Genomic DNA, 13,807 nt, shown 5'->3' on the forward strand with positions numbered 1-13,807 from the left:
TATGTATAGTTATGCGTGATTGATTATCTTGCTTACTGAGCTGTAGAGTTCATCCCATTATTGTTGAATGTTTTCATAGATCAAGGAGCAAAAGACAAGGGTAAAGGATTAGTGATTGAGCAGGATCAATCGGGTTAAAGAGGAGGACCTTTTCTATTTCTTACAGCTTGGATAAGATCATTATTATCATTATGAATATTTTGACAATTATCTTATTGAATGTTTTATAGGATAACTGTAAATAATAGGGATAGATGCCAACAGTGTTACTACCCATTGGATGGGTATTTGGGGTAGATATATGTTTGTAAGGTTTATAAGTTTTATTTAGATGCTCCTAACCCATGAATGTTTCCGTTATGACTCTGATGGTTTTTATGTATCATGGATCTTTGGATGGATAACTGTGATGGTGATGGAGTTTTAAAATTCATGAACTGTTTATGATCCATGCACAGTATGTTTTTATGAGAATGTTAAGTTTAACTTGCATAGACCCCAACTAGATTCGGTATCATGGGCCCCACTAGGTCTAGTCATTCTGGGGGTGTGATAGACATTTCCGTCGAGTCAATACCTGAAAGATACCTAGATGAAGAGGTCTAGGAAGGCTATTATGTTGATGTGACTACCAACGAGCAATTTTATGATCCACCTTGTATTCCACCTAATAGTCCATTTGAGGATAATCAGTCACTTGATCATACCCAAGAAAGGGAAAGGCTTGCCACAACCGTCCAACAATTAAGACATTCAATCATAGCACTTGGGCATGACCATCAAGAGTAAGCTGAGAGTCTATACAACATCTTAGAGGGGACTAACCACATCATAAAGGAAGCCAATTCATCTCTTAGGGCTCATATTGCAAGAAGCCCTCAACCATTTAGACATCACAGTCAAAGAGCGTATTGGTAATATGAACAGGTTGAAGACATAAGATCCTTACCTGGGATAGGCTGAGAGCTCAAGAATCTAGCCCAATTCATTCCAGGGCATACTAGAGACATGGACAACCATCACCAAAACATGCAAACGTTTCTCCGAGAGCGTCAAAATCAAGATCAGGAACTAATTCGCTCAAGTCAGGACATAATAACGGGCCAGAAAGTGCAAGTTGAGACTATGAAACAAGCTTCAAAGATCAGATCAGCGATATTGGTGGATGTGGGACAAGCACATAGATCTTTGGAACACTGTCCGAGATCAAATCAATGCTATCAATGAATTAGTTCAAGGGTCCAATGCATACATTCACAGAAATGTGCCTGAAGGACTCAATCTAAGGCGACAAACTAGCTTGCCCTTTCCTTGCCATGAAGACGAGATCTTTGACCACCTCAAAGACCTAGATGAGGAAACCCGACAATCGAAGGCATGGTATGGGCTCTGTGCGATAAGCTTCAAGAACTCACTGTGACCACCGATGAACTCAAAATCAATATGATCATCATAAGTGATGGGGAATTAGATGAGTCTAATCAAAATGTCGATCGCCTTCTAGCCCAGTTTGATTCTAAGCTCTGTTTCCCATCTGATAAAGGGTGCAAAAATGCAAACACGAGGAGTGGGAAAAATTTTAAACCAGCCCGACACAATGTAGGCAACTCAATCGAGTTGGCAAGGAACCAGAACCAGAACCAGAATCATGCTACCATTGAGCCAAAAAATGAAGTTCTGAAGCAGCTCAAGAAGACCTAACCCAACATCTCAATCTAGGGTTTGCTAACCGGTTCTCGAACCTATAGAGAGGCAGTCCTAAAAGCTCTGGCAAGTGTACATGTCAAACCTGCCTCTAACTGGCTGGGAATTTGAATAAAGGATATGAAACCCTGACATGGCAACCAAGCACACTGTGGAGCATCACTCCAGTGATTGAATTTAAAGGAGAACCCCCGAAGATGTCCTCTTACATACCTGTCAGAAGATGGATTGCAGACCCACGCAGTTGTATTGCCCACAGCATCATGTATTGCATGGACTCCAGGTAATCTCTCTCCTCCTCATAAATGTGGGGCCCCCACCTGGAAAGTGGTGCATTAGACCCTAGGCATGATGTTGGTATAAGGCCTAAGCCCTGGGCCAAGCCCCTGTGCAAACACAGAGGATTACAGCTTTGCTGTATTCTCTGGGCGATGCACACATCACCCAGTGAATCACCTAGAGTGGGAAAAAGTAGTATTTTAATCAACAGATGCGTGGGGACCACCCATACTGGCCATGAACACTCTTTAGAGGTAGATGGGAGTCTTGGGCACCATAAATTACCCTTGGACCCCTATGGACCCCACCAGAGTGGCCAGAATGGCCCCGAATTAGTTTCAAAAATGTGTTTTTGGAGTGGACCTAGGCTGCCAAACAGGCCTTAGTTGAGGCTGATCTATAAATAGGGGACCCCAGCCTAAAATTAAAGGCTTTAGTACTGTTCAAATTGTGGGAGAGAAAGAGAGAGAAAGAGAGGAAAAGAGAAGGAGAAAAAGAAGGAAGGAAGGAGAAGAAAGGGAAGAGCTTACCCTTGCCTCCAGGCTCAGCTCCAGCGACATACACAGACCTGATTCAGGTATAAAACCATGCCTACCTATGCTGCTATGTTGTTCTCTTTTCACCTCCTTTGATCTCAGTATTTTGGAAGTAATTCTGGACATGGACAGCCCAGAACACCTGGGGGCTGCCATGTACTGCCTCAGATCCAACATGCAAACGGATTGCATGGAAGATCTGAGGATTTTTCAATGATTTTTACTGCTATCTTGTTCTTAGGACTGAAACCAGTCTCTGTGCTAGACTGCACTGCACTGTTGCACCAAGGATAGGCAGTTTAGGTTTGGATCTGTGCACACAGGCTACTCTCGGCCTAGCCCTGTGTTGCAACTGCCTTAGACCATCCTATTTTACATAGGATTACTCTTGCATGCAGCCCAATCCAAGGCCATATGCTGGAACCTAGCTGGGTCACTATTCCCTGGGCTGTCTGGGCAGCTCCTGGCTGCCAAGTGGTGGGCCCATGTCATGATCCATGTGGACCCCTACAAACTACTCCACATGAGGTCCACAATGACCTAACATGCATAAGGGATCGACCATGGCACTGCTTGTGGTGCAAAACCTAAGAATTGGAGCCTGTTCACGTTCTAAATAGGCTCTGGGCGATGCACACATCACCCAGTGAATCTCCCAGAGAATTAAAAAGGGGTGATATGTAGATCTGACTTTAAGGGCTTCCACCCATGGACTATGAATAGTGTAAGGAGGTGGTTCATGACCAAAATACCCCTCCTCACATCTGTCCACAATTATGTACACCTTGGGTACCTAAGTGGGCCCCGCAGGGCTGGGAAACCCTGCTTGGATTGGTCCAGCTACACTGTTGACCTAGGGACTGTATTGTAGGACTGTTGGGACCATGAACCATGTACTACAGTGGTAAATACCATACCGGACCCGGAACCACATTCTCCAGATGATGCACCGGGGCATAGACCCAAAGCCCAGTGCAAGACCCAGAGAATTCCAAGTGATATCAGACTAAGCACCGAGTCAGACCAGTGAGTCTAGATCAACGCTAAAACACTCAAAAATAGTTTGAACATTAAATAAAACATATCTGATTTGACACTTTAGGATTTGATCCTGCGCTCGAGGTGCACTGCTGGACTACAACCAGAACTGAAACAACAACTGACCTTTTAGAACCAGGCCAAGGTGAGTGGAATGTCATCGTATATGTATGTGTAACATGAATAATATGCTGAAATTAAACTTTTACAATATTAATACTATGTTATATGGTTAATTCAAATCTTACAAATTCATTACAACACTGTGTTGACTGTTGGACAACTCTGCTTGAATATTCTATGCTGATTGTGAATGCTAGACTAGATGCCGTAGCTAGCTCAGAAATGAAGCCTACGGTAGCCCGTAGTATGGGATACTATTGACACCGCCTGACTCATACGATGCCATATAGACATGGGGTTAGAGTTTCATCACCTGTGCTATGCACCCTTGCCAATAGGGGTTAAGGTGTTGGATGCCTGTGGGAGTGACCATATATATGAGAAAAAGAAAAAAGAAAAGAAAAGAAATGTGATTATAAGCTATATGCTGGGCTATAATCCAGAAAAGAAAAGAAAAGAGAAAAAGGGACAGATGCCTCACAAGTAAATCACAGAGGGTTGGTCGGGCTGACCTTGGTGAACGAATGCGGGAGCTGACTGGTCCTCTCCGATACCTCAATGGGTGTATCGCGGGAAGAGGTTAATAGCCCGCACCAGGGATACATGTATTAGGGATTGTAGTAGCACTAACCTACCCCAGTTTTGATGTTAGGTGGCTAATAAATAACTGGACTACATTTTCATGTAGGATCTATATGATTGTGGTTGCATGTGCATGCATGATGATATGTTTCATTCACTGGTTCAGTGGGGCTCACACTCTGCTATATATGCTTTTCTATTAGATGATTGTACAGGTGGATGTCACTGTGGCAGGGAGGCTCATTTCGCGGAGGAGAGCCTTAGTGGTTATGACCATATTGGTGTGGACCCCGATGGAGGTTGCGCCGATGGTCCGAGTGTTCTCGGTGACTACTGAGGACTGACCTGTGAAGGGTGTTGACATGCATGCGGATGCTGCTTTTTGTCTTAGGGACTCCTTTTTGACTTTGTCAGGAGTTTATCCCCGTCTCTGCTTTTAGTTTTTCTTTCTTTCTTTTTGGGGCTTGAGTTACCTCGCCCTGTATACAAATTTACCTTTTATTTCAGTTGATGTACATATTAACTTTCACTGTTCTGTGTGTGGGTGTGAGAGAGGGAATGATTCAGCTTACTTATGTATATAACAATCATTTCCTATATTGCTATGCTTCCTTATCCTTTAATGTAATTGTACTTTCTGTAGCAGTTTGAGTTTACATGTGATATTACTATGGATGTGTGTTTGTGAATGTACTAACTACTTCTAGATCCATGGGATTTGGTGGATTGCCGTTATGCAATTTGGGTCACCTACCTAATCCTCCCAGGGGGCGGTTTGGGGTGTGACAGAGCTTGTTATCAGAGCGTGAAGCTCTTTTTACATTCACAGACGGCATAATAGGAATAATAAATTACAAATAATAAAACATGCAATAATTAAAAGCTATAGGGGGGTAACTATAAATAAAAAGATAAAATGCATATTTACATTAATAAAAAGTTAACTGTGGTCGAAGCCACTACATAAAGTTTAATTGGAAGTACTACTTCCAAATACATAAGCTGATAAAAAAAAAAAAAACTACTACATAAACCATGATAAAAAAAAAAAAAAGAGAAGTCAGAACTACATCAAATAAGTCAAGCTGAACATAAGAGGCGAGCCAGGAAAGCTACTCCTGAGGGGGAATATCACTCGGTGGAGGCTGAGTCTGTCGAGAATCGATGCGATAGTAAGTGTCCCAGAAATCCAAGCGTCACTCTACAGAACCCACTCTCCCCTCTAGGGACCTGAAGCCCTGATCCATCCTCGTAGACATCTCGGTAAGCTGTGTGCAGAGGCCCTAAAATTGGGCCATCATATCAGACCACCCGTAGGACTCCGGCACCTGTGAGCTCGTAGCACCAGTCAGCACATATGAGGGCAAATCAGTGAATTGCGCACTAGTCCCCTCTATGTCACCCTACTCCTCTAGTCCAATCTCCTGTCCCTGCTCCATCTCATCTCCCTCCTCTGGATCACTCTCTGGTTCCCCTTACACTTTCATCTTTAGGATCGAGGTCTTGCTAATAGGTCTAGACCTATCCCTATCCATGTACACTCCATCTAGGGGAACATCAAAATGTCTAAACACTAAGGTTAGGAACTTCTTATCTGATAGGTTCCCATCAGATGGGTTCTATGCATGGTATAACATGGCCTGCATCAGTAGATAGGGGAAGTTGATCACTGGACCCCCCTTACCAACTCCCAATAGGCAGTAGGTGATGTAAGCCCTCAGCATAGAGATACTGCCCCGATTCTCGCCTTTTGGGTAGATGTTATATGAAATGCATCTACTGATGATCCTAGCCCTAGGCTTATAGTCAGCCTCAGACTTAGGGACCCCCTCTGAACCAGTTAATGCCTTGAAGACCCTCCTCCTAGTCTCCAAGGAAAACATGTTTGAAATGTCTATCCTGGGCTTGTAGTAACGTCTCTTGCCTATGTCAGGTAGCCCATGGATCTCTGCTAAGATGGCAGTGGTGAGTCTGATATCCACACCCTTTACCCTACTTTCCAGACCGAACTCCCGTGCCCCAGATGGCACAAGGTTACAGTAGAAATACCGAACCAGGTTTGGGTAGCATGGCTCTGTGGGCGACAACATGGATGCCCAGCCTAGGATGTTAAACCTAGAATATAACCCATATTGGTGGAAGTCATCCACCTGTACCATCCTCCCATTCACAATGCTTTTGGACTTGAACTTTGACCAATCTCTGGAGTGTTCATACCTAGAAAACCAGAACCGGTCGAAGTCTGGCTCCTCTGAGGAAGAACCCTCTCTTGGTGAGGCCGGTGGCACAGAAGAGGATGAAGAAGGCTCGGGATTTGACTATAGCCTCTTGCGAGCCACCGATTTCCTTATCGTACTTTGTCTGGTAGACATGGTGCTGCAAGAAGGAAAGATAAAAACAAATTAGGGCAAGTAAAAATCTGAGATTTAAAGCAAAAGGAGTGAAATCAGTGGACAACAGTCCAAAATGGGAGAAAATTCCAAAGAACTTACCCTAGATTCACGTTGGAGCTCGGGGGACCCATGAAAATGAGTGGATTTGGTGTGGAAGGTGGTCACACTAAGCCTTGGAGCTCTGCCCAGGGTGTTTGGAGGACTGTAGAGAATGATTTTCTGCAATTTTCCTGCAAATGAATATGGACATGTAAGTTTCACCTAAAAGCAGCATAATAGACCTAAAAATAGTAATTAAATAAATCTGTGAATAAAAAAAAATATTATATAATAATATAACTAATGAAATAATAATTCACATATTGGCTAAACAGGGCAATTATAGGTCATCACCATGGGTAAACTATTGAGGTAAGAGGTAAGACATGGGGAAATAAAATTTTCTCATTTGTTTAAATGAGTATATAAATATATATAAATGACAATAGTGTGTACTCTTAATATTAAATACTATGTGTCTATTTTCATGTGTGTACAAACCATGGTTGAGTGATGCTGTGCAAACTCGAACATAGATATATAGGTATGTTGTATTGAGTAGTCTTAGGGAGCGTAGATCTTACCCCATCCATGACCTAGTTCAACTAGGAATAGAATCTATTAGGCTGCCAAGTGGAATTTGAACCCCGTAAGTACCAAGACACCTTGTGCAACCTCGAGCTAACCTACTTATCTTCCTGCTCCTGTTACTTAATTTCCCTGTAGTGATGTACTTAATTCTTGAAATTAAGTCACCACAGTGGCCTGATACTTAGAACTTCTTTATGGCAGGACCTTGCTGCGTTGTTCGGGCTTGGAGACCCCAGCAACATGCGATATATTAGGCAACTGAGGAGGAAACTGATTCGGATACGTGAGACACAGGCCCATGCTGAGAACCAGTTGGTAGTTTACCTAGCACTTGCAGACACTAGTGGACCCGTGGGTCGAGCCATCTACCTATCCCTAGCTAACGAAGTTAGAGGTGATATAGCATATCTTTACGTGCAGACTATCATCACCAGCTGGCAGTTGCAGAGACTTGCCTGCTAGACACTGGTACATAATTAAGAAAATTTATATTTAAATTAAATTCAAGATAACATCATGCATAACATATCATAGCATAAAACACTCCTCCAACATAAAACAGATAACTAGAACAAAACCAATAAACAAATAATACACCTTGCTGGGATGACAACATAATTTTCACTGCAGCTGTGGAATAGGTAATGTACATGTGTTAAATAGGAATTGCTTGTTGACCTTGGTAAGAGGTATTGGATTATTAAACAAGTAGCTTCTTCCAGAAAAGCAGAGATGGTCAACACTAGAACCAACCGAGGTGGTCGTCAAGGAAGATGCCCCCGAACTGTCCCAGAAGTTGAGCTGCCAGATGGAACCGAAGCTCAAAATTTTGAAGTGTCAGCTACTTCGTCGAGGGCACCAATGGTTGCTCAAGCCACTGCTGCGGCACCTCAGCCAGGTATAGCAGCTGGTGAGGTGAATGCCTTCATGATCACTATGATGCGGACCATGCAGCAACAACAAGAACTACTAGGCCAAATGTCTACACAATTTGTAGCCATGATGCAAGAGCGTGCAGCACCACCTCCACCACCCAACCGGCCAATACTGTTTCCACCACCTGTACCTCAACACCTAGAGGAAAACTCTACAACAAAGGTAATGGAGAGGTTCAAGAAACTCCAGCCACCCGTGTTTTTCAAGTTAAACTCGGAGGCAATGCAGCCGAAACGATGGATTAGTGCCCTGGAGAAGGCATTTGATGTGTTTGAATGCAAGGATGCGCAAAAGCTTATATGTGCGGGTTATTAGCTGTCGAACGAGGCTGAAGCCTGGTGGAAAGCTACCAAGCCGAATCTTTAAGCCACTCATCCAAACCCTACTTGGGAGCAATTCAAGGAGGTTTTCTTCAAGAACTACTTCCCAGAGAGCTTTAGGGACAGAAAGGAAGCTGAGTTCTCAGCACTTGTGTAAGGAACCAAGTCAATATTGGATTACCAGCAATGGTTCGAAGATCTATTCCATTTTGCTTCGGAACACCTAAAGGGGGAATTAAGCAAGACAAAGAAATTTGAGAAGGGACTTAAACCTAAGATCGGGTGAGTCTTGTCAATTATGGACATTCAGGATTATGCTCAGATGGTCGACAAGGCGAAGACTATGGAAGATAGATTAAAGGAGAAAGAAAAAGAGAAAGCTACAGCATCGCCCGGGTTGGGCAAGAGGCCAAATAACTACCAGAACTTTGGATGGCCGAACAAGGTTTCCAAGGGACTAGTTCGAGCCCCAATCCGACCCCATACCGCAGGCAAGATGTGAGTTAAAACCCTTTCTACCCCAATTATACTCGACCTGCTCAACTAACTGTAAGCCAAGCGACAATAGCAGCTTCGCCAGCCCGACTAGCTACAAGCCAAGTGAGTCAAGCCTCATCACCGGCCGTTCCGTCCAACAAATGCTATGTGTGCAACAAAGCAGGACATATGGCTAGGGAATGTATGCACCACAGATACAACACTTACTTTCCAAATTAGTCCTATGCTAGACCCTTTCAGCCACGGGACAATCGAACGTGAGGAAAGGTATTCGCGCTGACGAATGAAGGAGCGGAGGCAAACCCCGATGTAATGATAGGTAACTCCACTGAACACTAATAAATTGTAGGGAATAGCCTATGAAGTGTGAAACCTAAATTTTACACAAAACCTAGGTACCCTGAATGTCTCAACCATCCCCACACTAGTACTATTCGACTCGGGTGCATCCCACTCTTTCATATCAACTACCTTTGTGAGTAGGATGACTAATCAACCAAGGGACATCGGGCACGATTTAGTAGTTAGAACACCAATGGGTAGTGTCGTGAGCCTGAAGGAAGTCTATGACCCCTGTCAAGTAGAAATTTGTGGGAAGAACCTGACCGCATGTTTGATAAAGTTTGATATAAAGGACTTTGATGTGATACTAGGCATGGATTGGCTATCCGCCTATGGAGCAAACGTCATCTATGCGGAGAAGAATATAATATTCAAGTTAGACGATGGGTCGGTTTTCACCTACCAAAGTGAACCAATGAGGAAGCCCAGAAGAATAACCTTATCCGCCCTCCAGGCACGGAAGTTGCTGGATGAAGGATGTCAAGCCTTTTTGGCCACTGTGATGGACACCGAGGCAAAGATAAAGCCGTTGGAGGAACTTGACATCGTCAGAGAATTTCCTGATGTCTTTCCAGAAGATCTGACTCAGCTACCGCCTAATCGCGAGACGGAGTTCGTGATTGATCTAATTCCTGGCGTAGCATATATATCCAAGGCACCATATCGAATGGCACCTATTGAGCTGAAAGAACTGCAGGTCCAACTACAAGACCTGGTGAAGAAGGGTTTTATATGACCTAGCATGTCTCCCTGGGGAGCACCCGTGCTATTCGTAAAGAAGAAGGATGGTAGTATGCGTTTGTGTATCGACTATCCTGAACTAAATAAACTGACGATTAAGAATTGATACCCGTTACCATGCATTGATGATCTATTTGATCAGTTACATGGAGCAAGAGTTTTTTCCAAGATCGATCTTAGGTCTAGATACCACCAGTTGAAAATAAAAAGTGGTAATATTCATAAAACGGCATTTAGGACTTGATACGGACATTATGAATTTCTAATCTTATCGTTCGGGTTAACTAATGCCCCGACAGCATTCATAGATATGATGAATAGAGTATTCCATGACGTGTTGGACAAGTTCATCATCGTATTTATTGATGACATTTTGGTGTACTCCAAGAGTGAACAAGAACATGCTCAATACCTTACCTTCATGTTGCAGTGGTTGTGGGAACACAACACTGTATGCCAAGTTCAGCAAGTGTGAATTTTAGCTTCACCAAATTGGATTCCTGGGGCACTAGGATCTCAACTAAGTCTCAGTAAGGCTTTCCATCCTCAGACAGACAAACAGTCCAAAAGGACAATCCAGACTTTGAAGGACATGCTCAGAGCCTGTCTATTGGAAATGAACGATAGTTAGGATTCCACATACCTTTGGTGGAATTTGCATACAATAATAGCTACCACTCAACCATTGGCATGGCACCGTATGAAGCTCTTTATGGTCAAAAGTGCCGGACCCCATTGTATTAGGACGAAGTTGGAGAGTGAAAGTATCTTGGGCCCGAAATGATACAAGCAACCTGTGAGAAGGTGAATATCATTGGAGAGAAGATTAAAGCAGCCCAATCAAGACAAAAGAGTTATGCTCATCATCGGAGGAAGAATATTGAGTTTAGAGTCGGAGAGAAGGTATTCCTCCGAGTGTCTTCAATGAAGGGATTGCTATGCTTCAATAAGAGGGGCAAGCTAAGCCAAAGATTCATTGGTCCTTATGAAATCCTCAACAGAGTGGGACACGTAGCATACTAGCTGGCATTACCGCCTTTCTTGCAAGGCGTCCATGATGTTTTCCATGTGTTGATGCTAAGAAAGTATATCAACAACCTGGCACATGTACTCTTAGCTGAACCTGAATAGTTAGATGTGGATATGACCTATGAAGAATAGCCTACGGAGATATTGGACAGAAAAGAACACAACCTCCGTAACCATACGGTCGCATTCGTCAAGGTTTGTTGGGGAAACAACCCCATAGAGGAAGCATCGTGGGAGCGCGAAGAGGAAATGTAGGAAAAATATCCCCAACTCTTCAAGCTACTGGGTAAGAAAATTTCGAGGATGAAATTTTTGTAAGATGGGGAGAAATGTCAAACCTGCCCCTAATTAGCTGGGAATTTGAATGAAGGACAGGAACCCTTGACATGGCATCTAAGCACACTATGGAGGATCACTCCAGTGATTGAATTTAAAGGAGAACCCCCGAGGGTGTCCTCTTACATACCTGTCAGAAGATGGATTGCAGACCCATGCAGTTGTACTGCCCACAGCACCATGTCTTGCATGGACTCTAGGTAATCTCTCTCTTCCTCATAAATGTGGGACCCACAACTAGAAAGTGGTGCATTGGACCCTGGGCATGATGTTGGTACAAGGCCTAAGCCCTGGGCCAAGCCCTTGTACAAGCACAGAGGATTACAACTTTGCTGTATTCTCTGGGCGATGCACACATCACCCAGTGAATCGCCTAGAGTGGGAAAAAGTAGTATTTTAATCAATAGATGTATGGGGACCACCCATACTGGCCATGAACACTCTTCAGAGGTAGATGGGAGTCTTAGGCACCATAAATTACCCTTGGACCCTTGTGGACCCCAACAGAGTGGCCAGAATGGCCCAGAATTAGTTTCAAAAATGTGTTTTTGGAGTGGACCCAGGTTGCCAAACAGGCCTTAGTTGAGGCTGATCTATAAATAGGGGACCCCAGCCTAAAATTAAAGGCTTTAGTACTGTTTAAATCATGGGAGAGAAAGAGAGAGAAAAGAGAGGAAAAGAGAAGGAGAAGAAAGGGAAGAGCTTACCCCTGCCTCTAGGCTCAGCTCCAGCTGCATACACAGACCTGATTCAGGTATAAAATCATGCCTCCCTATGCTGCTATGCTGTTCTCTATTCACCTCCTTTGATCTCAGTATTTTGGAAGTAATTCTGGACATGGACAGCTCAGAACCCCTGGGGGCTGCCGTATACTGCCTTAGATCCAACATGCAAGCAAACAGATTGCATGGAAGATCTGAGGATTTTTAATGATTTTTACTGCTGTTTTGTTCTTAGGACTAAAACCAGTCTCTGTGCCAGACTGCATTGCACTGTTGCACTAAGGACACGCAGTCTGGGCTTGGATCTGTGCACACAGGCTGCTCTCGGCCTAGCCCTGTGTTGCAGCAGCCTTAGACCACCCTATTTTATGTAGGATCACTCTTGCATGCAGCCCAATCCAAGGCCATATGCTGGAACATAGTTGGGCCACTATTCCCTGGGCTGTCTGGGCAGCTCCTGGCTGCCAAGTGGTGGGCCCAGGTCATGATCCATGTAGACCACTGCAAACTACTCCACATGAGGTCCACAATGACCTAACATGCATAAGGGATCGACCATGGCACTACCTGTTGTGCAAAAACCCAAGAATTGGAGCCTGTTCACGTTCTAAACAAGGTCTGGGCGATGCACACATCACCCAGTGAATCTCCCAAAGAATTAAAAAGGGGTGATATGCAAATCTGACTTTGGGGGCTTCCACCCATGGACTATGAACCGTGTAAGGAGGTGGTTAATGACAAAAATACCCCTCCTCACATCTGTCCACAATTATGTACACCTTGGGTACCTAAGTGGGCCTCGCAGGGCTGGGAAACCCTGCCTGGATTGGTCCAGCTACATTGTTGACCTAGGGACTGTATTGTAGGACTGTTGGGACCATGAACCATGTACTCATACCTAACCCTGAACTACATTCTCTGGATGATGCATCGGGACATAGACCCAAAGCCCAGTGTAAGACCCAGAGAATTCCAAGTGATATCAGACTGAGTACCGAGTCAGACCAGTGAGTCTAGATCAACACTAAAACACCCAAAAATAGTTTGAACATTAAATAACACATATCTAATTTGACACTTTAGGATTTGATACCGCGCTCGAGGTGCACTGCCAGACTATAGCCGAAACTGAAACAACAACTGAACTTTTAGAACTAGGCCAAGGTGAGTGTAATGTCATCGTATATGTACTTGTAACATGAATAATATGCTGAAATTAAACTTTTACAATATTAATACTATGTTATATGTTTAATTCAAATCTTACAAATTCATTACAACACTGTGTTGACTGTTGGACAACTCTGCTTGAATATTCTATGCTGATTATGAATGCTAGACTAGATGCCGTAACTGGCTTGGAAATGAGGCCTGCGGTAGCCCGTAGTATGGGATACGGTTGACACCGCCCGACTCATACGATGCCATATAGACATGGGGTTAGAGTTTCATCACCCGTGCTATGCACCCTTGCCAACAGGGGTTAAGGTGTTGGATGCCTGTGGGAGTGACCGTATATATGAGAAAAAAAAAAAAGAAAAGAAAAGAAATGTGATTATGAGCTATATGCCGGGCTATAAGCCAGAAAAGAAAAGAAA

This window comes from Telopea speciosissima, chromosome 10, assembly GCF_018873765.1.
Source record: "Telopea speciosissima isolate NSW1024214 ecotype Mountain lineage chromosome 10, Tspe_v1, whole genome shotgun sequence".
Lineage (NCBI taxonomy): Eukaryota > Viridiplantae > Streptophyta > Magnoliopsida > Proteales > Proteaceae > Telopea > Telopea speciosissima.